This window comes from Callithrix jacchus, chromosome 14 (assembly GCF_049354715.1).
Source record: "Callithrix jacchus isolate 240 chromosome 14, calJac240_pri, whole genome shotgun sequence".
NCBI lineage: Eukaryota > Metazoa > Chordata > Mammalia > Primates > Cebidae > Callithrix > Callithrix jacchus.
Genome location: NC_133515.1, coordinates 88,008,781 through 88,036,260, shown reverse-complemented (window position 1 = coordinate 88,036,260; position 27,480 = coordinate 88,008,781). Strand labels below are relative to the sequence as shown.

General features: G+C 42.3%; 1 protein-coding gene across 7 annotated transcripts in view; it reads left to right on the top strand.

The window, feature by feature from the left end:
- The window catches only part of MAPRE3 (microtubule associated protein RP/EB family member 3), a 57,605-nt gene that overhangs the window by 13,603 nt on the left and 16,522 nt on the right, over window positions 1-27,480 (top strand). Inside the window, exon 1 of one of the 7 annotated variants that reach the window (XM_078349693.1) lies at window positions 1-27,480. This exon is cut by the window's left edge and continues 3,360 nt beyond it. The exons of the other annotated variants lie outside the window; for them this stretch is intronic. The gene's annotated coding sequence lies outside the window, so the exon portion shown is untranslated. 7 annotated transcript variants of the gene reach the window in all.

Genomic DNA, 27,480 nt, shown 5'->3' with positions numbered 1-27,480 from the left:
CATGAGAGGAAGATACCACTACCACTACCACTACCACTGTCCTGTGCAGTAAGGCCTCACTTGGGCAGAATTAGCCTTCCAGTAAGATGTAAGACAGAGACAGAGATAGACATTCAGAGACTGAACTCACCACTTAATCTGTGCTTGCGTAAAGAAAAAATCAAACGTGGGCCTTTCCTTAGGGTGGATTTCCTACTCTCCTAGGTGTGGGTGACTAGATCCTGACCCAGGAGCCTGCTGGGTTCCAAGCTCAGGCTCCAGAACTCCTCTTCTGCTGGCCGCACCCCCAGCCCTGCCTGCCAACTCTCCCTGAGTACTGCTCTGCTTCCCCTGCAGCTTCTCAGACATACAAGCCTCTGATTGGACTTCTCGTAGCCTGGAAGTCTTGATTTTTCAGGACCTGGGAAGGCACTGCTCTGGCCCAGGGCTGTCCCAGGATGTGTCAGGAGGTCATAACACAAGAGGACTCATTCCTCTGAGGCCCTCTTGAAGGTTATTGGGAACTCAGTGATAATGCAGGCTTTGTCAAGAGTACTTAGGAAGATCCCATTTGTACCTTTATCTCTAAAATGCATCATTCGAACTCAGTTGGTTCTGCCAGCATCTGGCTGTTCTGTGGAAGTTATGTTGCTTGCCACCTAGAGCAGATGACCTCCTCTTTGGGAGGGACTAGGAAATAGCTATTTGTTTTAAAGCTCCCAGAGCTGTGAGCTAAAACATCTTCACTTACACTTTCCTTTCAGCTTGGTTTTCTAGGATTGACAGTCCCTTCTAATTACAGAGAGGCTGCCTGTCAGCTTCCTTAGGAAGGTTTCCAAGATAGCTGTTGAAACCTGGAGGCAAGCAAAGAGAAACAACTGAGAAGCCTTTGAGGGCAGGTGTCCCTCAGTAGCAGCTGCCCCTCACCCCCGCCCCTTCCCCTTGTTGGGGATTTGGAGTTTGGTAAGACCTTCCCCAGGTGACTGCCAAGTCCACAGTTATTCCTCTGAAGAACACTTGAAAATGTTTGCATCGCTTGTCTCACCTTCACCCTAATAATATTTGTATCCCTGCATTAGCTTTTCTATGAATTTAAATATATTTATATATTATTCTCAAAATTGTTACAACCTTGCCCATATTTTTGGAGAAACTTCTAAGAGTAATATGTGTTTAATGCCTTTAGTGTATAGTAATAATCAAAAACCCCTTCTGGATGACAAATATAATTCAAAATTGCTTTTAGAATGAAATATTTATTAATTAAAACATTGCAGAAATGCACAATGCAAAGAGTGGAAGTCCTCCGTAACCCTGTCTCCCAAAGGGAATCACTGCCACTATTTTGTTGAATGTTCCAACTTTTTTCTACACATATACTAACATTTATTTTTTAAAATCATGGAATCTAACTATCTTTCATTTGTAGAAAAATTGGAAAAGATAGTAAAGAGTAAGTGAGAGAATTAGAACTACTTGTAATTTTACCATTCAGACAGCAGTGGCCCCAGGAGGTGGCTTGGGTGGGCTTTAGCACTGCCCTCTCCCTGAAAGCTGCTGCAAGGAAACATATGCTCCAAATACAAATGTGTGCTTGTTCTGCATATGCATCATCAAGACTTTCTTCTATCCCCTACTTCCCTCCAGATTACCAACCCCAAACCCCTCCATACAGAAAGCTTGTTGCCACCACTGCTTTTTACTGTGGTGGACATACTACTACATTTTTTTCCAGTCACATGTACATCTTTTAACTAAGAATCGTATTCATTTATAGTTTTTCCAGTCATATCAAGTTCCAGTGCAAATGACATGTAGAACGCACTTCGAATTGCCCCGGGTAACATTGGTTTTGATTTTGCCCCCAGTAGCACTATTTCCAAGACATGTCAGGAAACTGTTTTGAACTCACCCCTGGGAGATGCTTTCACTGTGCCAGTGGAGAAGCTGAAACATAGGATCAATGACTTGTTCAAGATCCAAATGAAACCCTGCCTTAGTTAGCCTTACCCACAGGTGTCTAAATCCCCAAGGTCGTTGGCTGAACTGCCTGAGTTTACTGCAGCATTCGGGAAGGAGTAGAAGGTACATGACTAGGTCTTGAATTCTTCCTCCTTCTTTAGCCTCAGTATCAGTTGCTTAGTACCATTTAGACAGATGGTGCTTCGGCCCTGAGAGAGATTGTTAAGACATGTGCTGTTGAAACTTCCCTTTTGGGAAAGGATGTTGGCCTTTCCTCAAGTCAGGCAGAATCCCACCTGGGCCATCATCCCAGCTCCTGAGATAATTCACAATATTCTCCTTCCAAATTCTGTTCTGTACATCTCATTTCTCCATGTGCAAACACTTAGCCAGAGAGCATTCTGACAGCATAGCTCTGAGTGGGTGAGGCTATTCCTATAGCAGTAATATGGTAGAAGCAGGCCCTGGAGACCCTCCACACTTGCTCAGGTGTGGCCCAAACCAGTGCTATACCATACAGCCACAGCCACAGGGCAACCACCATAACTCAGAGCAACCCCTGCAGCATGAGAGAGCAGCCTAGGAAGTCCCAGTGAGCGAGACACCATCAGCCGGGTGTTCCTTTCTTACAGCTGCCTAACAAATTACCGTGAAACTTCTAATCCCCCAGAACCGGTAAATATCCCCTTACATGACAAAAGAATAGGCATTACCCTATATGGCAAGAAGTGTTAATTAAGTTAAGGATTTTGAAAGGAGAGGTTTATCCTGGATTATCTGGGCGGACCCTAAATGCAATCACATGCATCTTTATAAACAGAGGATAAAGGGGTTTTGAGAGAGAAAAGACAGTGTGGCCGCAGAAGCAGAGACGGGAGTGGTGTGGCCACAGCCTGAAGCCACCAGAAGCTAGCAGAGAGGCAGGGAGCAGATTCCCCCTAGAGCCTTCAGAGGGAGAGCAGCCCTCCTGCCTCCTGACACTGTGACACTGGTCTCTGGCCTCCAGACCAGTGAGAGGAGGAACTGCTGTTGTTTTCAGCCACCTAGTTTGTGGTCATTTGTCACGGCAGGCACAGGAAACTAATCCAGTGTGCCAAAAATCAAGGTGTTGGCAAGGCAGCGTTTCTTCTGGAGACTCCAGGAGAAAATCCGTGTTCTTGCCTCGTCCATCCTCTAGAGGTTGCCCGTACTAGCTGGCTCCAGGCACCGCATCACTCTGCTTCCCTCATCACTGTTCTCTGACTGACCCTTCTGCTTCCCCTCGGAAGGACTCTTGGGATTATATTGGGCCCACTCAGATGAATCAGGAAAATCACATCTGCAAAGTTCCTTTTGCCACTTAAGATAACATGTTTACACGTTCCAGGGATTAGAACATGGACATTTTTGAGAACCTACCATAGTCTATAAGCCTAAACAATATGGGTAGGGATGGTGGATCTGTTCACTACATCCCAGAATGTTCAAATTAGATGCTACTCCCTGAATCTTGAGAAAAGCAGTATTAAAGGAAACACTTCTTTATACAGAAGTGGTATCCATGGAATGTATTACCCTTCACAGGTTCTTTCAGGCAGAAAATGTGGAAGGGCCTACGTCGGCAGTGGTAGAAAGATGGGGGTATGAATGTGAGCGAGGCAAGATTAGGTTCTCCTTGTAAGTTTTTGAGTTGAGGGTATGGGGGAGGGTCTTCTACAGCACTCCTCTTTTGTGCTTCTCAGGCAGACTAAGTTGGATGGGGCTTTGGTTTGGGCCAGTAAGGGTATTTTGTGCAGCTATCAATCATAGTGCTGGTGCACATCGGCCACTGGAGAAGATCCAGAGGTTGAATCACAGCAGTAGACATAATGTCGGGATAGAGGTAATGCGGCATGCTCGTTTTAATGGAGAATGATAGGGCTGTGGGAGATTCTATGGAAGGTGGAAGTGCCGCATGTGGAGTGTTGATTGGAGGGAGAGTGAGAAGCTGAAAAGCCACTGTTTGAAACAGTTTCCATCTAGAGGTAAGAACTCAGGAGGGAGCACCCCAGTAATAGCTGCCCTTGAGGTGAGCTGGGATTACTTGAAGCAGTTTGCTTCCAGTCTCATCAAAAGCTGAGTTCCCTTTCTACTCCTGCCTATCTCTCTAGCTCTGGAAAAGATGATTTCTTCCTCAGAAGTAAATAAAATTTCTTCCTTGTACATCAGTGTAGTGTAGTGTGGGAATAAAAAAAAATTTCAAAATTTCCTCCTTGAAGAGGATGTAAAAGCATTAATTATTAATGTTTATTTTCATACTTACAGATGAAAGACATGCTGACTTCAAAGAGGTAGAGTTGGGACTGAGGAAGAGAATTAATTCTCAGCATTAAAATTATCCACTAGAAAATAAGTGTACTTGTTTTGAAAAAGTTTTGCTGGGCGTGGTGGCTCATGCTTATAATCCCAGCACTTTGGGAGGCTAATGGGGTGGATTGCCTGAGGTCAGGAGTTCCAGACCAGCCTCACCAACATGGTGAAACCCTGTCTCTACTAAAAATACAAAATATTAGCTGGGCATGGTGGCGGGCACCTGTAATCCCAGCTACTAGGGCACCTGAGGCAGGACAATCGCTTGAACCCAGGAGGTGGAGGTTGCATTGAGCTGAGATCATGCCATAGCACTCCAGCGTGGGCAACAAGAGTGAAACTCAAAAATAAAAGTTTCTAGTAGTTGAATATAAAGTTGGAGAATTTCAAAAGAGATCTGGCAATCATAAAGGGATCAGAGACGAATCTATTAGGACAGAAATGTTTGTGTTCCTAACCACCCAGACTCATTTCTAGGACAAGGCATTAGACAAAGGTGTCAGCAAGCAGCCACCTCCTACATGCTTGTGAAACACTATGAGAAATTATGGTGCATGCCTCGGAAACTTGCCAAATAATTAATGACTTAATTCTGCTTCAGCTCTTCTTTTCATAACACAAAGGTCTAAGACTCCAATTAATGAATTTCACTTTAAAAAGAAGTCTGTTGAATACTTGCTCTAGTTTAGAGCATGAAGTTCAAAGTAGGGGACACAAAAAGAACCCATTCTCCTGGGGCTACCTCTCTAGACAACACTAGCTGCTAAGCAGGAGGGCCTGCTGGAGGTCAGGTTCTAATGCCAGAGCCATGGCGTGTCCCTTGGCCCACTGTGAACAGCCACAGCAGTGTGATACCAGTGTCTTCATGGGACCAGCATCCTGGCCTCGTGGAAGGAGAGGCTCCTCCCTGACAGTTTTTAAATACAAGGACATTCCAGCATCTCAGCATTCTGTGATGGTGTGAGGTAATATATCTGTCCTAGTCTCTAGCTCGTTTTTTTTTTCAATCTGCATATCAGAGCATCAAGAAGAACACTGCGTACATTAAGCTGCTTTTAAAAATGTTGGCAGAAGAAACCAATTAGCTAAGTGGTCATTAATGGCTGCAACCCATCATTGAAATTTTTTCAGCATATTTCTTTATATTTGTTCCCCAAGTTGCTTTATCTTGTCACACCTTCTGGAATCCAACCAGAAAGAAGACTGAAGTTTCTGGAGATGAGGGAAAACTGCAATGTAAAAATCATGCTTTGCCATGACTCAGCTTAATAATCAGGCCACTGACTGATTAACAGTGGCAAGAGCAGTGCTGGTAAATGGGGAAATTGTGTGTGTTCTGTAGAGCAGAGTTTCTCAAGTGTAGTCCTGCTGCTGACTCACCAGGAGAGCTGGTGAAAAATGCAGACTCCAAAGCCCCAGCCCAAACTGTCCCTATCTGAGGGTGGGCCTAGGAATCTGCACTAGTAATAGACCAGTCACTATATGTACCCTAAATTTTGGGAACCTTTTCTCTAGGAGGGTTTTTCTCCTTGAGGTATGTGGAGTTGATCTTGGCTTGAAAACCTTACCCAAAGCCAAAAGTGACCCGACACTCCTTGGCAAAAAACTATCCTGCTTCTCTCTTTGTATCCTGATACTCCTTGGCAAAAAAAAAACTATCCTGCTTCTCTCTTTGTATCCCCTTGAACCTAGAGAAAAGTTGTGCTCCAGCTCAGTACCTCTGTGTGCGGTGAAGTCCCAGTTGATTCTTCATCCTTGCTGCCTAGCAGGTATACAGCATCACCACCTCAGCTTTTTCATCATAGCCCTATAATTCCAGCACCAATGTGTCCCACATTGATGAAGAAACCAAGCCTTGGGATGCCACCATTTCGCCTTTCACTGTGTGATGGCATTCTGAAGCTTTTCTTGGCACTCTAAGAAGAAAAGGCTGTGTAGAATTTCTGATAGCTGTTTTGCAGAACATCAAGAAATACCCACTAGGCTCCAAAGCCCCAGGCAGTCCCTGTTTAATGTGGTCAAGGAAAGAAATGACTCGTCTCTGCATGAACTGGGCACTGTGCGGGAAGCTTTTCATACACTTCCTCAATTAATAAGTGATCTGGAGTCCATGCAATGCCAAGGGAAAGGACAATGACAGCAGCAACTGAATGAAAGGCAGGTTTGAATTCTGCTCTCACCTGCGGTGTGACTCATCGTGTTAGGAAAGTCAGCTCCCCGGTCTATGTATCCTTCTGTAAAATGAGGTTATTGCTGTTCCCATTACCCAATCATGAGGTCAGAGTTGGGAATACTTTGAACTTCCCAGATGAAAGGTGATATGAAACTACAAAGTGAAGAGTTGGTGTAGAGGAGGGTGCTACAAAACTAAAAATGAGATGGCTAAGTGACAGCAAAATGTAAGGATGTCAGGATGCTCCACTCTGCTGCCGGGAGACTCTCCAGACCGTCATCTGCCTTGCTTGTCTTAGGAAGGATGTTGTGAATACCCACTATCACGTAAGGAGGGGCAGCCTAGTGTGGTGAAGGGCAAACACTCTGGGGTTACTGAACTATTGAATCAGAATCTTGAGTAAGGGAACAGGAAAGGTGCAGTTTTAAGAAATTTCCAGCTGTATGTGGTAGCTCAGGCCTGTAATCCTAGCACTTTAGGAGGCCGAGGTGGGAGGATTGCTTGAGGCCAGGAGCTCAAGACAAGCCTACACAACATAGCGAGATCCCATCTCTACAGAAAAAAATCTTAAAATTAGCTGGGTACAGTGGTGTGTGCCTGACCCCAGCTAGTTGGGAAGCTGAGGCAAGAGGAACACTAGAGCCTAGGAGTGTGAGGCTGCAGTGAGCCTGCACCATTACACTCCAGCCTGGGGGACAAAGCGAGACTTTTGGAAACAAACAAACAAACAAAAAATTCCCAAAGTGATTTTGATACACACCAAAGCTTGAAGAACAGTGCGGCTTCCCTGGACTCCTGATGGTTCCCAAGGAAGCTGTGTATTTCCACACCCCTCCTATGTGCCCCATGCTATCCCACTGCCTGAGCCACTTTCCACTCAGTCCCTCCTATGCATGCATAAGAAGCATCATCTCTTGGGCGTGCTTCCACTAAATGAACTCTTACTCTTCCTTCAAGACCCGGTTAAATGTCACTTCTTGCCCAAAACTTTTCCTGAATCTTTGCAGAGGAATGAATTTTTCCCAGGTAACAAAGAATACCATGCAACCATCAAAGAGAATGAGGCATGGAAAAGTAACCATATTTTTAGAGGAAAAAGAAAGTCACAGAATGTTTCTATTTTGATTGTTTTTCTTTAGATGACTGTACAAATAGGTATATATAGGTTGAATATGTACATAGAAAGGTCTGAGGAATACACACATAGCTGGTAACAGGAAACTTTTAAATTTTATGCATATCTGTATCTGTATTTTTTAAATTTACATGCTATTTTTGTAATATTTTGAATTTAATAACAATAAGAGTAATCACCAAGAGAGTAATTACTTGAGTAATTATAGGGAAGAATCAATTGCTCTAACAGCCCTTGTATATCATGTTATGGTTGCGTGTGTTTCCCTCCACTGTTCAGCTGTGAGCTTCTGAATGGCAAGGCCTTCAGGCCATTCTTCTGCCTGTCACCAGTGTTTAGTGCTTCCCTGACACTCAGTGGGTACTGAACTTAAGAGATCCAAACAGATTTTAGGGAAGCTTAATTGATCAGCCCCAGGGGTGGCCAAGTCTGCCACTGAGGTACAGCCTATGGTCAGTTGACAAGGCTAGTCCTTGTAGAAAGACAGTAGCAGGAAGGAAGTGATAGTGGTGGGTGGACCAATACTGCCTACAGACTCCACCACAAAAGACACAGTTTGGTGGTGGTGATAGGGAAAAGAGGACTTTCTTGGTGACAATTGGCTACAAATAGTCTGTGGGTCACTGCCACTTGCTTTCTTAAATCCCTATTCCAGTTCTATAAGCTGTGTCTGCCTGCTCCAAAGTAATTCCTACTCTTTTTCAAAACAATGGAATTCCATATTCACTTTATAGAGCCCCACATAAATAAAAGAAATTGGCTTATTTTCACATAGTTTGTCTCCTTTCTATTTCTATCCTTTCAGAGTCCTGCAATGATGAGATTGCCTAAATGGTCTCTCTGGAAGTCCCTGACAACTTCTAGGTACCCCTTCCATCTTGCATTTGTATATCAGACTCTCAAACTCCAAATTAGGCAAGATGTAAATGGGCAACAACTGTCTGTGTCCTCTCTATTCCACTAAAAGCATGGGGCATTTCTCCTCTCCTCTTTTTGAAATAACCAATGTAAATCACGCTAGACTTTGCACCTTGACCTCCTTAGGCCACACATGTGGAAATTGATTCCCTGCCCTTCACCACCACATCCTTTGTGCCAAATTCCTAAGAGAAACTGGATGTGTATAATTTTTTAATCTCATGATTTTGGAAAATCAGAAACTGTTATTACTCTATAAGGGAGAAGACTAAAGAGGTGTGTTCACATTTATTGTATGTATATCTAAATGCTGTAGCAATACCTTTTGACAAAAATGTAATTTTAAAGTCACATTTTAGGAGAAGCATAGTACTCATTCTCACTGACTAACGTTATCAGATAATTCTTTAAAAATCCTGACCTATTCTAAGAGTTTGGAATGGATATTTGAGGGGAGGAGAAGATAGGTCACTCAGCAAACATTAAGCACCTACTTTGGCCATGCTTTTGATTTTAAAAATGACACAGGTAAGACACTGCCTCATCCCTGCCACTGAATTATGTTATAATTTTAATATACCCCACTGTGATCATGAAATGTGGTATGCATTCCATAAAACTAGAATCAAATAAGGATCGATTGCATCTTACTCATTGGTATCCTTGTGAAGACTGTGTAGGCCAGAAGTGAGAAGATTATTTGAAACCCTGCTGTTTCCTACATGGAGTGTTGATTCTGTGTAATGTGTTGCTTCTCTCCTGAGGTTCTGTTTTATTTCCTGTTGCACATGTTGTACTTCCATGCCCTTTTTATATTCTGTTGCTTTCCCTAGTTTCAATTTAGTCATAGGGATTCTATAGCTCTCACTGTTCCTTTCTCTGGAAATACCATGCATGCTGTAACTGGAAGACCTTGATGAGGTAAAATATTAGGACATTATTAGCTGGGCACAATGGCTCACACCTGTAATCCCAACACTTTGGGAGGCCAAGGTGGGTGGATCACCTCAGATAAGGAGTTCAAAACTAGCCTGGCTAACATGATGAAACCCCGCCTCTACTAAAAATACCAAAAAATTAACCAGGCATGGTGGTGGGCACCTGTAATCCCAGCTAGTTGGGAGGCTGAGGCAGGAGAGTTGCTTGAACCCAGGAGGCGGTTGCAGTGAGCCAAGATCACACCACTGCACTCCAGCCTGGGCAACAAGAGTGGAACTCCATCTCAAAAAAAAAAAAAAATTTGGACATTATTAAAATACAACCAGAAACTGGTTTGTTAAAGCTGCTTTCTTAGCTATTTGTTCTATCATCAGTCACTTCAGGCTGTTTGGTATCAAAATTACGGGGTCCCCCACCATATTATACCAGTTTCTCTACTCAGAGCTTCAGCCCTTCTCCAGGTCACAGAAAGAAGTTGTTCCAGGGATAAAAAAAACTTCCTCTTAAGGGAAAGTTCTGGGGAGATCAGGAGGATGTATAGCTCCTGCCTGATGTCCCTAACACTTCAGTTGGTCACTAAACTCTTGCTGTGGATGTGACTCCTTCCTTGTGAGATTGCCAGGTTGAAGACCAGCTGAGGAGTCATCTGCCCCTTTCTCAGCCTTACCAACTTGATTTTTGCTAGATTTAGGAAATAGGACAGTTCTGGTTTTTTAATTTTAATTTAATTTTTATTTTTTAGAGATGGGGTTTCACCATGTTGGCCATGATGGTCTCGATCTCCTGACCTCGTAATATGCCTGCCTCAGGCTCCCAAAGTGCTGGGATTACAAGAGTGAGCCACCGCACCCAGTTCTGGTTCTTTATCCTGCTACTGTAGGCCCTGCTTGGTCGTGACCATTAATTGGGTCCAAAAGTTCATGGTAGGCAGAAAAGCAAGGACTCATGATGGATGTCTTGAGAACCATGCTTCCTTGAGTAGGAGATGGGTTCTCCCACCAGACAGAGACTAATTGAGAAGATTGACATTAAGGAATGCTTCCAGAATACCCCAGAATTTGGCTTGAGCCCTCATCTTTGTGGGTGGGAGCTGTCCAACATTTCAGCATACTTTTGCATTTGCCTCTTTTGAAAGAAATGTGATGATAATCTGACTGTCTTGACTGTTTAATTGTGTGCCATGTTCTAAGGAAACTGACACAATTCAGGATCCAGCCTCTCAGGTCTTTGGATCTGATAACTTAATTTAACAGCTTTTCTTGAGGTCACCAAGCCCTGATAAAGCTGACATATTTATTTGCTTAGGCACATTTGTACCAGAAAAGTCAATTTAATATACTTCTCTGTATCATGGTGCCTTGAAAATTAGAAAGGTAATCAGAGCTTGGTTTATAAGCATGAAATCAAAGCAAATACAGTTGGAAGTTAAGAAATGATGTGTTATCCACACCATGGTTCAAGCCTGATTAATTATCCTCTCTACCAGAGGAGACATCATTCATCCTGGTGACCAGAATACCACTTCCAGCTAAACAGAGTGCTACTCCATTGAACAGTGTTATAGTTGCACTAACATAGTTTTCCTTTCTAACCATCTTTTTCTCTAGATTCCATAATAAGCCATCTCCTTTTTATAATTGCCATTACAATCAGCTTCTATATCCTGACATATTATAGTTTGCCAAGTTTGTAGCTTATTTTACATTGATAAATTTTAAGTCAGTCCAGCTCTGTGACATTTAGGAAGACATAGTAGTTTTATTTACAATATCTCCAAATCACTCTATTTCTTCTGATAGGTAATCCTGTCTATAATATGTAGATACTTACTAACTGATTAGCAGGGATTGGCAGACATCTTTTTTTTTTTTTAAGAGACGAGTGAGGTCTTACTCTGCCACCCAGGCTGGAGTGCAGTGGTGGGATCATGGCTCACTGCAGCCTTGAACTCCTGGACTCAAGTGAACCTCCCACCTCAGCCTCCCAAGTACCTGGGACTGCAGGCACAAGCCACCATTCCCAGCTAATTTTTTTGTGTTGTTCAAGATGGAATCTCATTATGTTGCCCAAGCTGGCAGACATTTTTTTGTAAGGGCCAAATAGTAAATATTTTATGCTTTGCTGGCCATATTGTCTCAAGTCAAAACTACTCTACTCTGCTGTTGTAATATGAAAGCAGCTAGAGACACTAGGTAAATGAATGGGTGTGGCTGTGTTCCAATAAAACTTCTTGACCGAAAGGGAGCTCATAATTTACCAGCCCCTGCTTATTAGTCATAGTCACAGAGGGGGTGCTTTCTTATTCTTTCCTGGTTTTGCTGCAGTCCTATTTTATCCTAGATATTAATAGGATGTTTAAGTCTTCAAAGGTAGTTTCCTCTCTTCCCTAAAAGGACTCAGAATCCTCAGAGAAATGCCTTGTTTCAAGACTGAGGCAGGGAAACTACAAGTTGATCCTGGAACAAATTCTTCCAGAAAGTAAGGACCTTCTCAAAGAATGATAGGATGTGTCAACAAGACACAAGAGCCAGCTGTAAGGGGCTCCCACTGACCAATACTGGGACACTTTGAACATCAAAATAAGTGATAATAATGTATTATAACCCTTTGAATAAAAGAATCATCTATGAGTTTATACCGCTCTAAATAAATAAATGAAAAAATAAATAAAGGAAGAAGGGATAGCTCTTCCCTTATGACGGAGTTGAAAGTTAAGAACAGTTCTCAAGCAGGTTGGAGGGCAAATCAGAATGGGAACTTTTTCAAATACCTGAAGCTCTTTTTAAGAGGGGTGCACATGCACGGCTGTGTGTGTGTGTGTGTGTGTGTGTGTCTGTGTGTGTTTTGGAAAACCTCCCAGAAGATACTAATGGGCCTTTTCTGTTTGGGGACCACTGATATTCTGGCCACAGAAGACAGTGGAAAGATAGCAGAGGGAAGTGTGTCTTAAGCCCGGTTGGTCCCTTCATGCCTGCCTATTGCCTCTATTCCTTATTATCCTCACCAATATATTTGGCCATCTTGGAACCTGGTGAGTCCAAAAGGAGGAGCTCTTGCCTCTGGGGTTGGTTCTTGGGTACCCGTAGAAACAGATGAGACATTAGAAGATAGGAATTTTATTTTATTTTATTTTATTTATGTATTCATATGTTTATTTATTTATTTTTGAAACAAAGCCTTACTCTGTTACCCAGGCTGGAGTACAATGGTGAGATCATAGCTCACTGCAGCCTGGATCTCCCAGGCTCCAGCCTGACCCTCCTCACTCAGCCTCCTGAAAAACTGGGAATACAGGCATGCACCACCTTGCCCCACTAGTTTTTATTTTTAGTGCAGATGAAGGCCTCACTATGTTGCCCACACTGGTCTGAATTCCTGGGCTCAAGCAGTCTTCTGCCTCACCTCCCAAAGTGTTGGGATTACAGGCGTGAGCCACCACACCCAGCTAACAGGAGTTTAATTTTTTTTTTTTTTGAGATGGAGTCTCGCTTTGTTGCCAGGTTGAAGTGCATGGTAGTAGCGCAATCTTGTCTCACTGCATCCATCTTCTGGGTTCAAGCAATTCTCCTGCCTCAGCCTCCTGAGTAGTTGAGACTACAGGCACACGCCACTATGCCCAGCTAATTTTTGTATTTTTAGTAGAGACAGGGTTTCACAGTGTTGGCCAGGATGATCTCGATATCTTGACCTCATGATCCGCCCTCCTCAGCTCCCCAAAAGTCTGGGATTACAGGCATGAGCCACCACGCCCGGCCAGTCGTTTTCTTAATTAGCAGAGACTAACCCCTACAAGGTTTCCTTTTAAACCCTTCACCTGAGGAACAGAAAAATACCTGGAGGGAAAGTATCTAGTGAAAAATTGGTTCTCACTTTCCAGGGAATCGTCAAGAGAGAAAAGACAAGCCCATTAGCAGAGCAATTAAAGTCAAGTTGTAAAGTAAGCATTTAAAATCTTTTTATTCTGTTTTGAACAAGTGTAGATATCTGGAGAACAAAGTTGTAAAATACATGATATGTGATTCCTGACTTCAAGACACTTATCTGTTTGGGAAGATGTTTGAAAAAAATTAAATGGCAATAGTATAAAGTGGCAGTCCCCAACCTTTTTGGCACCAGGGTTTTGTGGAAGACAGTTTTTCCGTGGATGGAGTAGCAGGTGGGGGTTGGTTTCAGGATGAAACTTCCACCTCAGATCATCAGGTATTACTTAGGTCAAGCTTGTCCAACCCACCACCCATGGGCTGCATGCAGTCCAGGACAGCTTTGAATGTGGCCCAACACAAATTCATAAACTTTCTTAAAACATGGAGTTTTCTTGCAATTTTTTTCAGCTTAGCTGTCGTTAGTGTTAGTGTATTTTATGTGTGGCCCAAGACAGTTCTTATTCTTCCAGTGTGACCCAGGGAAGCCAAAAGATTGGACATCCTGAGTTAGATTCTCATACGGTGCGCACAGCCTAGATTCCTCACATGCTCAGTTCACAGTAGGGTTTGCGCTCCTGTGAGAACGAATGCTGCGGCTGATCTGACAGGAGGTGGAGCTCAGGCGGGAATGTCTGCTGTTGCTGTGCAGATTAGTTCCTAATAGGCCATGGACCTGTACTAGTCTGCAGCCTGGGGGGTTGGGAATCCCAGGTATAAAGGATAGATGGTAACTTAAATGTTGTGTAGCAGGGTATATATATGCTTAATCAGCAATTGAATTATGTAAATTCAGTATTCACTAAATGTAGAAGAGTAAGGAATTGCTGAAGGCTAGAGTGATCAGCGAATAATAGAATTCTGGCATCTATTGGAAGGGACCTTAAAAAGTCACCTAAACATAAAATCTCATCTAGTCCAACCTTCAATCTGGTTCTTGACCCCACTAGGACACACCCACAGGGTGTCATCAGCTTGAAGACCTGCCATGGTGGGACCTCACCCCTTTCTGGGGCAGATATGCTGCCTTTAACCAGCTCTACTGAGAAAGTGTGTTGTCAATGGGTCAACATCTGTTTTTCTGTATCTTGAACACTTTGGTCACAGTTTTACAAACGCTGTGGTCACAGAAAGTAAGTGTAATCCTTACTCTTCCTCTGGTAGCCCTCAAGTCATTAAAGGCAGTTCTCATGTCACGCTGAGTTTTTCTTCTGTCTCTAAGCTAACCCCTTAGTTTCTCCAACAGGCTGACCTAGACTGGAGCATATTCACTCCATTCACTGTTGTGGTCTTTCTCCTTTAAACAGGCCTGCTTGTGAATGTTATTCTAAAAGTTTGCTGCACAGAACCGAAGTCAGTATTACAGGTGTGGTCTGACAAGCCCAGAGGGGAGCAATATGATCACATTCCTTACTCCAGAGAAGGACTTTATAACCAGATATCTAGTTTCAAATCAGTTTTGTTCTCGCTTGCTGTGTTACTTTAGGCATGTTACTTAAGCTCTCTGAGCCTCAGTTCAGTTCTGCTAAGATCTGAGAACATTCCATGTGCTGGACGCCATGCCAGACAATAGTGCGGAAAAAACTGAATCCCACCCCCTCAGGAAGCTCTTAGTGAAGTGGAGGAATAGATACGTGCTTCAGTATTAGAAGTATGCCTACACAGTATTACAGTTGTACCCAGAAGGCTAGGCTAACCCAGCCAGGGGAGGGGGCTGGGAGTCAGGAAAAGTTTTCCAGAGGAGTTGACATTTGAGAGAGTGCATGTCAGTGTAAAATCCATATGTCTTTTGCTCACAGTCTTGCAAACCTTATGCCCTCTGCCAGATATCTTCCATTTGTTTTTTAAAATACAAATGCAGAACCTCATATGTATTTATTTGGAGGGTTTACCTTCTTCCCATAGCCTGTCACAGCACTTTGGAATCCTGATTTTGTCAGCTAGTGCTCACAGAAATGGTGGGACATGAACTTGGCCTTAAAAGGAGGAGAGCATTCCAGTACAAGCCAAGGTGGGGAGGCATTCAGTATTAGGGAGACTGGCAGAAGGGAGAATGACAATCTGACTGAAGTGAGGGGCTTGAGGGTAGAGACATCAGAGAAAGGGTTTGGGGAAGAAGGAAGTGAAATTGATCCTACAGACATTTGGTCTTGATCCTACAGAATAGAGATGTAGAGGGCCACTGGGGCTTAGCAGGAAAGGGTAATTTTTTTATTTTATTTTATTTTATTGAGACAGTCTCACTCTGTCACCAGGCGCCAGGCTGGAGTGCAGTGGTGCAACCTTGGCTCACTGCAACCTCCGCCTCCCAGGTTCAAGCAATTCTCCTGCCTCAGCCTCCCGAGTAGCTGAGGCTACAGGCGTGCAGCGCCACGCCCAGCTAATTTTTTGAATTTTTAATAGAAACGGGGTTTCACCATTTTGGCCAGGATGGTCTCGATCTCTTGAACTCATGATCTGCCCGCCTCAGCCTCCCAAAGTGCTGGGATTACAGGCATGAGCCACCATGCCTGGCCAGAAGGGGTAATTAAAGCAGTGCTTTTGGAAAGTTTGTCTTGCAATGGGGAGCAAGGAAAGTTAAAAGAAAAGGGACCGGAGGCAGTAATACTGTCCAGTCACAAAATGGCAACAACCCAGACAAGGATGCTGTCAGTGAGAATGGAAGGGAGAAGACAGATGAGAAAAATCAATGACTTGGCTGGGTGTGCTGGTTCATGCCTGTAATCCCAGCACTTTGGGAGACCGAGGTGAGCAGATCACCTGAGGTCGGGAGTTCAAGACCAGCTTGTCCAACATGGAGAAGCTCCATCTCTACTAAAAATACAAAATTAGCCAGGCATGGTGATGCATGCCTGTAATCCTTGCTACTTAGGAGGCTGAGGCAGGAGAATCGCTTGAACCTGGAAGGCAGAGGTTGCGGTGAGCTGAAATTTTGCCATTACACTCCAGCCTGGGCAATAAGAGCGAAATTCTGTCTCAAAAAAAAAAAGAAAGAAAAATAAATTACTTGATGACAGGTTGGCCAAAGCGAGAAGTAGAATTAGGGTCCAACTACATGCACTTGTAATGTGACATCTCATGGATTTATTTTGAAGATTTTTTAAAACCGTTTTAGTGGATAATACAAATTTGAAATGTAAATTAGTTCTAATATTTTACCATAAAACATTTGTTTCCACATTATCATTACTAAGGTTTTCATTTCATTTCTGAATATAATTCTCAATATTTTACAACTGCAATAGGGAAGAAAAAATATTATTTTCAAACTACTTACCTTTCTATCAGTTCTCAATTGTTGGTTCTTAAAAAATGACTTCACAAAAAGATTGTAAGATGCTAATAAATTTTTACTTAGGCCGGGCGCACTGGCTCACTCCTGTACTTTGGGAGGCCAAGGCAGGTAGATCACGAGGTCAAGAGATCGAGGCCATCCTGGTCAACATGGTGAAACCCCGTCTCTACTAAAAATACAAAAAATTAGCTGGGCACGGTGGTGTGTGCCTGTAATCCCAGCTACTCAGGAGGCTGAGGCAGGAGAATTGCCTGAACCCAGGAGGCGGAGGTTGCAGTGAGCCGAGATCGCGCCATTGCACTCCAGCCTGGGTAACAAGAGCGAAACTCTGTCTCAAAAAAAAAATTTTTTTTACTTAAATATATGGATGGCTCATTTTACAAATAAATATATGTGTTTGTGTCACTATTATGCATTCCCCAGATAACAAAACAATAAAAGAAATTTTAGTAATATCAAGTAAGCACTGACCAGGTGAGTACTGTGAGACAAGTGTCATGAGAAGGTTCTTAGGGGTTGAAAGACATGATTTGTGTTCAGAGGACTCACCGTGGAGCGAAGGAGAGAGGCCCATGGACACATAAGTACAGGGCAGTCTCCTGTGACAGAGGACAGAGTTATGAGGCTGTGGAGAACCAGAATGTCCAACATTATGGCCCGATGAGGCGGGAAGACGGAAGTGGAAAGAGGAACAAGGGTAAAAGAGAAAGGCCAAAAGTGAAAGACTTTAAAACAAGGAGGGAAAAGAATGAAGAAGAAAAGAATTACAAGAAAAATAACTTGCCATTTTTTACACCTAATAATGTATGAAGTACTTTCAGATTGATTATCTCATTTGATTCTGCCAAGAAGGCAAGAGATGAGAGACAGGAGGAAGAGGAGGGAAGCAAGGCCCACGACCAGGAGAAGGAGCTGCGTCATGAAGAGCTCAGAGCTTCTGTGGCCTCCTGGTGCCCACTGCTGGAGATGGACCTCAGTGGCCCTGGTTAGAAGCCAGTGGGACCTTTTAAAAGCAGAGCTCCAGCTGGGAAGTCTGAACCTGCTGGACAGAAAGCAACAGAAGCCTTAAAGTGGTTATTTTGGCAACTATTGTCAAGGACTTGTTGCTGCCTGACCACAAGATTTATGCAGTTATTTGTCTACCTTCTTTTATTTTTTAAATATTTTGGTTTTTTTCATATCACAAAAGTAAAACATATTCACTGCAGAAAATTTAGAAAATTCAGATAAATGCAAAGATGAAAATAAAAATCCCATATAACTGTACCATCAAACAGAACCACAATTATAATTTTAGAATATGCTCTCACATTTTTCTTCAATGACTGTTGGTATATTTTTGTTCTGTAATACAGTCGTATGTTGCTTAATGATGGGGATACATTCTGAGAAATGTGTCTTGAAGTGATTTTGTCATTGTACAAACATCATAGAGTGTACTCGCCCAAACCTAGATGTTATTGCTTACTACATTATACTATATGGCATCCCCTATTGCTCCTAGGCTACAAACTTGTACAGCATGTGACTGCACTGGATACTGTAGGCAATTCAAACAGCATGGTTAGTATTTGGGTATCTAAACATATGGGCTGGGCATGGTGGCTCATGCCTGTAATCCCAGCACTTTAGGAGGCTGAGGACTCTAACTTGAGTCCAGGAGTTAGAGGCAGCAGTGAGCCATATTGTGCCACTGAACTCCAGCATGGGTGAGACAGAGTGAGACCTCACCATTCATAGATAGATAGATAGATAGTATGGGTGAGACAGAGTGAGACCCCACCATTCATAGATAGATAGATAGATAGATAGATAGATAGATAGATAGATAGATAGATAATTGATACAGAGACATATAATTGATTGATAGATAGATAGGTATGTAGAGCTAAACATAGAAAAGGTACAGTGAAGTATGATTGCACCACTGCACTCCAGCCTAGGAAACAAATTAAGATGTCTTCATTCACTCATAAATAAGTAAATATGTATATACATAGATATATACATAAAACTCAACAGAAATGGTACAGTAAAAATATAGTATAATCTTATGGAACCACTAGCAGACACAGAGTCTGTTGTTGACTTAACCATTGTGATGTGGTGCATGACTGCATTTTCCCCCCATTTGATGTACTGTAAACATCTTTCCACGTCTTTATCAGTTGGAATTGTGTTTTGAAACAAGTAACAGCAAACCCTGTTAACAGTGGCTTGAACAAATAATGGGGTATTTTGCTCAGGAGGCAGGAGGTCTAGGCTGGTGGAACAGCTCAAGGACATTGCCAAGGACACTCTAGCTGTCTTAGGCGGCTGTGTTACTTTATGGTCTCAAGGTGGCTCTTAACTCTAAGGGAGTCTGAGAAAGCCAGCATTTTGTTTTACGGGCCTCTCCATCAGAGATGGGCAAGGAAGAAGGGTGACGGGATGGGTGCTGAGTCACCCAGCCAGCAGTGCCAGCATCATTACATATTCTAAAACATCTCTTTTCAGAGTGGCATTGTTTGGATGTGTCACAATTTATTTAATTCATTGTTGGACATTTCAGTGGTTTCCAGTTTTTCATTATTATAAACATGCTAATATCTAAAGTTTTACACATATCTTTAGTAATTCAGTATAAAATTCCTAGAAGTAGAATTAAGATCAAAGAGTATATAAAATCTAAAGGCTTTTAATCTTTCTTTTAACCAAATTGCCCTCCAAAATGTTTGTACTAAATTATATTCTCACCAGTCATGTTTAAAAGAGCCCATTTCCCTGTACCCTCCAAATCAGGATTTTTGTTCTGTCACTAAGCTGTTACACTGTGCCCATTAGTGTGGGTTTAACTTTGTAATAGCCCTGACCAGACTCTGAACTGTCAATCTCGGAACCTGGAGCAGGGACCGGAGAGCCCTAGCCAGCCTGAACCCTTCTGTGTTGCACCTGGGGGTGTGAGTCTGCAGGCTGTCCTGTTGCCCAGGCAGGCTGGTATGGGCCTTGTCCTGACTGGCACTGCAGAGGACCCATGGTGTTTCTTGTGACCATGCACCTCACTCCTCTATTCTTGTTTTGAAAGTCCTTTCTTCCACTGTAAAGTCATCGTTTGTCCCACCTGAATCCTAATTCAAGGCCATCCTGGCTTGTCTTAGATTGAGATGCTCCTGGGAACTGGTCTTTTTTGATACAGTGCACCCCACATCCTCACACATTGCTCTTACTGGCCTACCTCAGGTACAGTGGCCTTACAGGTCCACTTACATCATCTGTAACAGAGAAAGTTGAGAAGACAATGTCAGCAGATTCTGGGGACATTTTAATCTATTAAGCTGCTTTTGAGACATACTACAGTTTCCTGCAGAGGTGGTAAAAAAGTGAGTGATCCCTAGGCATCAGCACTCTTTGCAGTAATTAGTAACTAGTGAGCTGTTAGCTACTATGTGCGGCCCTTCTCATCCAATGAGGAGTCAGCCAGGGGTGAGACAGAAGGACTCCCAGAATTGCAGCCCTCTGGCCAGATTCTGGGTATGCACACAGTATTGTTTAAATATTCATGAGTTTAGACCGATAGTCACAAGTGAACAAATGAGCAATGAACCAGGCAAGACTTAGGCTGAATGCAAGAACATAGGCCAAAGCCCCAGACCACATCACCCCCCTGTCTAAAATCAGAAAAAAAAAAAAAAAAAATCAGAATTCTGATTCCAGGAGGACAGTGATAAGGATTCTATTCAATGCTGCCTTCAGGACCTTACCCTGACCTCTTGAGAGGTGACACCCCAAGTGTGAGAAGCACCATCTTAGGGAAAACACCCGTCTATGAGCTTTCCTCATAGGTAGGGCTTTACGCTTCTCTGTCAGTTACCACCACCACCTGGGAAGAAAAAGGAACATTTACGAGGCACCTGTTGTTGATTCAGCTAATGCCAGGATGGTGATACCCTGGCCACTCACTACTGTCAAACTTCCAGTTCACGGCTTCTACCCAGACCCCTTTCTTTCCCCATGAGAGAGTGCTGCTCAGTATGGCATCCACAAAATCAATCCCTCACACAGCTTACTTATTTAACAATAATCACAGTCTCCATCCCCTTCTCCCTACCTAATTTCATTGTTCCTGACCCCATGTCAAAGACTTTTTTAAATTCCTTGGCTGTCAAAATTGCATTAACAACCTCTGACCTATAACCATCGCTAACTGAATTGACACGTGTGAGGTTCTGTGCAGATGCTCCACTTGAGTTAGCTTCCGCCTTCATGACAGTCTGGCAGCATAGGTATTTTAGAATTATTAGTAATGCTGAGCATGTTTCATGTGTTTGTTGGCCATTTTCACTTCCCCTTCCATGAGCTGTCTGTCCAGAGGCTCTTTGCACATGAGCCATACACAGAGTGATGTCCAAAAGGCACTTCTATTTTACAGTAAGAAACTCAGGCCAAGAGAGGCCATCTTTGCCCAGAGTATCTCTCATGCCCAGGAGGTCTTGAGAGGCAGAGCTAGAGTTGGGTGCTGTGGAGTCCTTTTCACCACCTTTGTCACGCACCATCCTGCCCGTCCACATAGCTCAATGTGCCAGTTTATTTCTTAGGAAATGCACCACAGGGCTACCAATTTGGGGAGTGCAATGAAAATTTCCTTTCTGAATTCTCTATTTCCCCTATGTTTAGCAGAAAACTTGGGAAAGCCTAAGTCATTTTCCATTTCTTAACACCTTTCTCCTCCACCCTCATTTTCTAGGCAAAAATATGAGATGAGAGTAGCTTGGGTAATGTCTAGTTTTGTTTCAGTTCTTTGGTTGTGTGAATTTTTCCCATTGTTACCAAACTTCCACTTTTTCCATGACAAAATACATTTCATGATAGCAGGAGTATGGCAACAGTACTTCTGAGTAGCTGTAGGCATGTACCACCATGCCCAGCTAATTTCTATTTTTTGTAAAGACAGGGTCTCACTATGTTGCCTAGGCTAAAACCTTCTGATAAGGATATTTTCTAGTGTCTCATGCTTAAATTACTAGAATATCAAGGATCTAGTAAAAAAAAAAAAAAGTAAATGTCGTGGATATGTCTGGGATCAGTACAGATTTACCCCAGAATACTAGGTCTTTGGTAGAAGGTGGGAATTCATCAGAAGGATTTCCAGATGTTTGTTAGACATGAACACACAGATGACTTGTGGGTTCTCAAACTCAAAGCCCAAAACAGTTCACAGAGGAGTAAATATACATGGGTAATAAACATGGAAATATGTTCTCCCTCACTAGTAATCAACGAAACATTATTTTATAGAAAAAAAAATCATTTTCATTCAATCAACACACTTTTTTTTTTGAGACGGAGGCTTGCTCTGTTGCCCAGGCTGGAGTGCAGTGGCACAATCTCAGCTCACTGCAACCTCCACCTCCCAAGTTCAAGCAGTTCTCCGGCCTCAGCCTCCCAGGTAGCTGGGACTATAGGCATGCGCCACCATGCCTGGCTAACTTTCTGTATTTTTAGTAGAGACAGGGTTGACCTCGTGATCCACCCACCTTGGCTTCCCAAAGTGCTGGGATTATAGGCGTGAGCCACCATGCCCGGCCAACACACTTTTTAAATGGTAACAGTGTTGGTGAACGTGTGATGAAATGAGCACTCATAAACTTCTGGGGAAGAAATGAAAGGGACAGCCTTTTTGGAAGCTGTTAGTTCTTAAAAAATATATTATGCCCTTTGGTTGGGCACAGTAATACCAGCACTTGGGAGACCAAGGCAGGCAGATAACAAAGTCGAGTTCGAGATCAGTCTGGCCAGCATAGTGAAACCTTGTCTCTACTAAAAATGCAAAACTATTAGCCGGGCGTGGTGGTGGGCACCTGTAATCCCAGCTATTCGAGAGGCTGAGGCAGGAGAATCACTTGAATCCAGGAGGCGGAGGTTGCAATGAGCCGAGATTGTGCCATTGCACTCCAGCCTAGGCGACAGCGAGACTCTATCTCAAAATAAATAAATAAATAAAAATAAAATTTTATACATATATATATATATATATATATATATGCCTTTTGACCCAATAATTCCCTGCCCAAGGAAGTAGTCATAGATTTAGACAAAAATTGAATGTTCACATATATTTGAGGAATATCAAAAATCAAAATGTACAACAGCTAGAGGTAATGTAATAATAGCATGGAATATTATGCCCATGGAACATGATGCTTCTTAATATCCTTAATTGTTCTTTGAAGTGTCCCCAGCATCATCTTAAGTGAGCTCGTGGTCTTCACCTTACTCTCAAACGTGCTCTTCCTGCAGTTTCCTCCATCCTTCAGGTGGCTTGGACAAGAAACTTTGGGGTCATCTTTGACCTCTCGCTCTCACGTCCCGCAGTGTTCTGCAACAAACCCTATGACAGGGCAAATGACAGGACAAAAGAAATCCCACATTTGTAGGATTCTCCCTACTTTCCAGGCCTCTTGCAAAGCATGAACGCCAAAGGCTTGAGAAGGAAAGAAAGCAACACTGAAGACCCCTTGAGTGGTTAGGGTTTTGGTTCCTAAATTAAGGCACAGTTTTCCTTTTTCTTGAATTAAGTTATCTGACAGTCTCTTCCTCCTAGGGCAGAATCAATGGGCCAAATGGCCTCATTGAGAATATAACATCTAAAGGGAGGGTGGCAGGATTCAAAGTATTATTACAATAAGTAGAAATAGGTGAGGGAGAAAGTAATAGGATTTCATTGGTGGTAAGTGTACTTGCTGAGAAGTGTGTATTTTGTGTGAGCAACAATTATTGTACAGCATGGAGGACCATCAAATTTAAAAGAGACCTTAAAACCAACTGTGTGGAAGCCTCCATTAGCTGCTGTGGCTGTTAGACAAGACGAGTAGGCTTTGCCATTGGGTGAAAAGAGACTTAGTAGACTATGGATATCTGATGATTCCCATTAATGGGGAGGAAATGTAATTTCTTCTCAACCTTTATAAGTTCATAGTTGGGACAGATCCCTGTAACAAAAGACAGATCAGCAAAAGAAAAACAGGCAAAGTTTTTTTATTTTGTTTTTGTTTTTCTCTTCAGAGTCAGGCTCTCACTTTGCACCCAGGCTGGAGTGCCATGGCATGATCACAGCTCACTGAAGCCTCGAACTCCTGGGCTCAAGGAGTCCTCCCTCCTCAGCCTCCCAAGAAGCTGGGATTATAGGCGTGTGCCACCACAACCCACTATTTTATTTTATTTTTTGCAGAGGCAGGGTTATGTTATGTTGCCCAGGCTGGTCTTGAACTCCTGACCTCAAGCCGTCCTCACACCCCAGACTCCCAAAGCACTGAGATTACAAGCATAAGCCACCACCCCTAGCCAGACAAGTTTATTAATGCATTAAGGGCACAGAATCCAGGAGAAACCTCAATGAAAGGCAACTCAAGGCAGTGGCTTCAAACTCTGGTTTATATGCCATCTTCAAAAAAGAACAATACATTTGTAGAGAAATGACAGGACAAAAGAAAGCAATTTTAGGCATCCAAAAGGGGGAAACTATGGGAAGGTAGATAACATGGGAAGAAGCCAATGGAGTAGGGTTTGTTTGCAGATTCCTCTGGTGCCTTGTCTGGGCTGATGATATCTCCAATAAGGAAGAATTTATATCCTGTCTTTAAGCAGAAAAGCAGGAGAATAGAGCTCATCCTCTATTTGCTACTCTTCAACTACTTTTAGCTCAGAAATAATTTTTATGTCAACAGGCATATTTCAGGGTGACATATTCTGGTTTCCCTTCACTATGAAGTTGAGTCATAACCCCAAAGTTTCGTCTGTATCTCGCATGTACAAATAGGTAGAAAGCCCAGAGTGGCAGGTTGTTGAAGGGCTAATTTACCTCACAAAAGGCCTCTTCATGTTTAGTTTGGACTTGGTTAAGTTATCTGTGCAATGATTTTAGAAAAGTTATAAACCCGCTACCCACATTAGCCAGGATTCTTCTTAATTGACTCTTAGGAGTAATTGGGAAAGTTTTGAACGGCCTATGGTCAGAAGTAAAGGATTTACTGCCCTAGGATAAATAATGTTCTGCATAATGAACTTTACTTTGACAAAATTATAGTTTCTCTCTGCAAACCTTATGCCCTTTCTGAAAGAAAACAGTAGATAGCTGGAACAGTCTTGGAGCTTATCTTTAGAACATGACAAAAGTCACCCACATGTCAAACAAGAGTAGAATAACAGGGATATTTAAGGTCCTTGAGGTTGTGGTTCAGGGCTTGTGAAAAGTTCTGAGGAGGCCTCTGTTAATCTTTGGGGCATCACAGTCCAAGTATACTGTTTTTTTTCTTTTTTTTTTTTGGAGGTTTCAGTGGGATGGGAGAATCACAAGGAATCAGGTGTTCAGAGGAATGTATTGAGTAGAGGTGAGGAACTAGGATGTTGAAAAGTAAAAAAGGAGAGAAGGAGAGGAAGAAAGAGGAAGAAAAAGAGGGAGAGAGAACAGGAATATTGCTTCATTCTAAAAATGGGTATTAATAATGGCCGATCAATATTTTGTATATTTAAAATGGAGAACTCTATAAATATTTATTGAGTTTACTTGTTCTGGATCTGAGTTGAAGTCCTGGATATCCTTATTAATTTTCTGTCTCGTTGAGTCTAAATCTCGTTATGGGTCTTATGTATCTGGGTATTAAGATCTCTTATTGTTGCATTGATCCAAGTATACTGTTAATGTTCACAGGAGACGCCAAACAAATACTGCCTATTTTGATCTAAAGGAATACTAAAAAAAAGTGAAATACATATCTACAACTGTAAAATACGCAGCTGTAGGAGGCACTGGAGATAAAGGAGTATTTGATTCTGCTCAGAGAATGACTTTTCTATTTTATGGTCTCAAGGTCCTGAGCAAATCTTTGTCCCCACCTATTGGGTTTTTTGACTGGGAGGGTAAGGATGTCACAAGGACTTGTTCAAAATATGATGAGTCCTTTCTCTGTCATGCTTTTGACTATCTCAGTCCTTCTTTAGCTCTGGTTTAGAAGGTACTGTGCAAGTTTGGGTAGAAATGTAGATGGATCATTCTGAATCTTTATAGATTCAGCCCCAATAATCCTACAAACAATTGGATGTTTGAAACTTTGTCTTCTTTCTGTTCTAAAGTGCCTCTCAAACAATTTTGTTCATCAAATGTTTCTTGACTGGTGACTATAATTCTAAATTATCCTTTGTGAAATTATGGCATCTAGAAAAATAAGGTCACAAAGTTGAGTGATAGTATAAATGCATTTAAGAAGCAAGAGTCTTCTAGGCTGGGCACAGTGGCACTCACCTGTAATCCCAGCTACTTGGAAGGCTAAGGAGAATGATTGCTTGAGCCCAGGAGTTCAAAACCAGTCTGGGAAACATAGTGAGACTTCCTTCGCCTCAAAAATAAATAAAAATTAAAGTTATGAAATTTGTTTTAAAAAGAAGAAGAAAATCTGAATTTGCATTTTTTGGAGGGAAAAAGAAGCAGGAATCTTCTGAAGCAGGAGAACAGGCTTAGGTTTAAACTGAGACAAAGCCATAATTCTGGGGACAGTCAGCCCAGAGAGTTGCTTGTGTACCTTATGTTTAACTCCTCCTGCCCTAAGCACATGCCTGGGCCTTCCAACTACAAACCCCAAGCAGATTCGCAGTTCCTGAAGACAGAAAGGTTTGAAGAGACAATCTCTTCCAGATCCAGACCTTCATGGACAAAGCAAGAGAAGACTGAGGAAAGTTCTCATAGGTTGTATTTGTAATCACCAAAAACTGGAAACAACCCTGATGTCCTCAGTGGGTGAATGTGTAAACTGTGGTACATTCATATGTGTGCCATTGTTTGGAATACTACTCAGCAATAAAGAGGAACCATTAATCCATGCAACAACTTGGATGGAGGTCAAAGGCACTATTCTGAGAAGAAAGTAAGCCAGTCTCAAAAGGTTACTGTATGATCCACGTATATAATATTGACAAAATTATAGAGTGATGAAGAACAGATATGTGGTGGCCAGAAGTTAGGGTTGGGGAGGGCACAGCTATAAAGGGATAGCATGAGGGAGTTTCTTTGAGATTATAGAACAGGTCTGTATTCTGTAGGGTAGTGATTACATGAATCCATGCATGTGATAAAATTTCGTGGAGTATATGCCAGAAAAATAGTGCATGTAAAAACTGATGAAACCCAAATAAGGTTTGTAGTTTACTTAAAAATGTGCCAGTGTGGATTTCCTGGTTTCGATAATTGCTATGTTACATGTTACTGGGGGAAGCTGGATGAGGAGACATGAAATACATGGGAATTATTTGTTCTGTTTTGTAACTGTGAGTCTAAAATCATTTCAAAGTAAAAAGTTTACAGAAAATTGGAGGGACTGCCTTGGGAATCTCTTCAGTTTTTACTAGAAAAGATTATGTAAAAGAAAGCCTAAGCAGAATTATAAATTGAATGCATTTTCTAAGCACTGTAATTTCATGTTATAATTTTGATTTGGAAATTATTTTAACTATAGTATTAGCAACATTTTGTATTGTTGACTAAAATACTGTATACCTGAAAAGAGAAATTATTTTAACTATAGTATTAGCAACATTTTGTATTGTTGACTAAAATACTGTATACCTGAAAAGAAAATCCTTTGATGAGTTTCCCTTCCAGATAAAATAACTTCTTAACCATGGTGTACAGAGCTCCTGGTGATGTGGCTTCCGTCTGCCTTTTTTTTTTTTTTTTTTTGAGACAGAGTTGCACTCTGTCACCAGGCTGGAGTACAGTGGCACAATCTTGGCTCACTGCAACCTCCACCTCCCAGGTTCAAACGATTCTCCTGCCTCAGCCTCCCGAGTAGCTGGATTACAG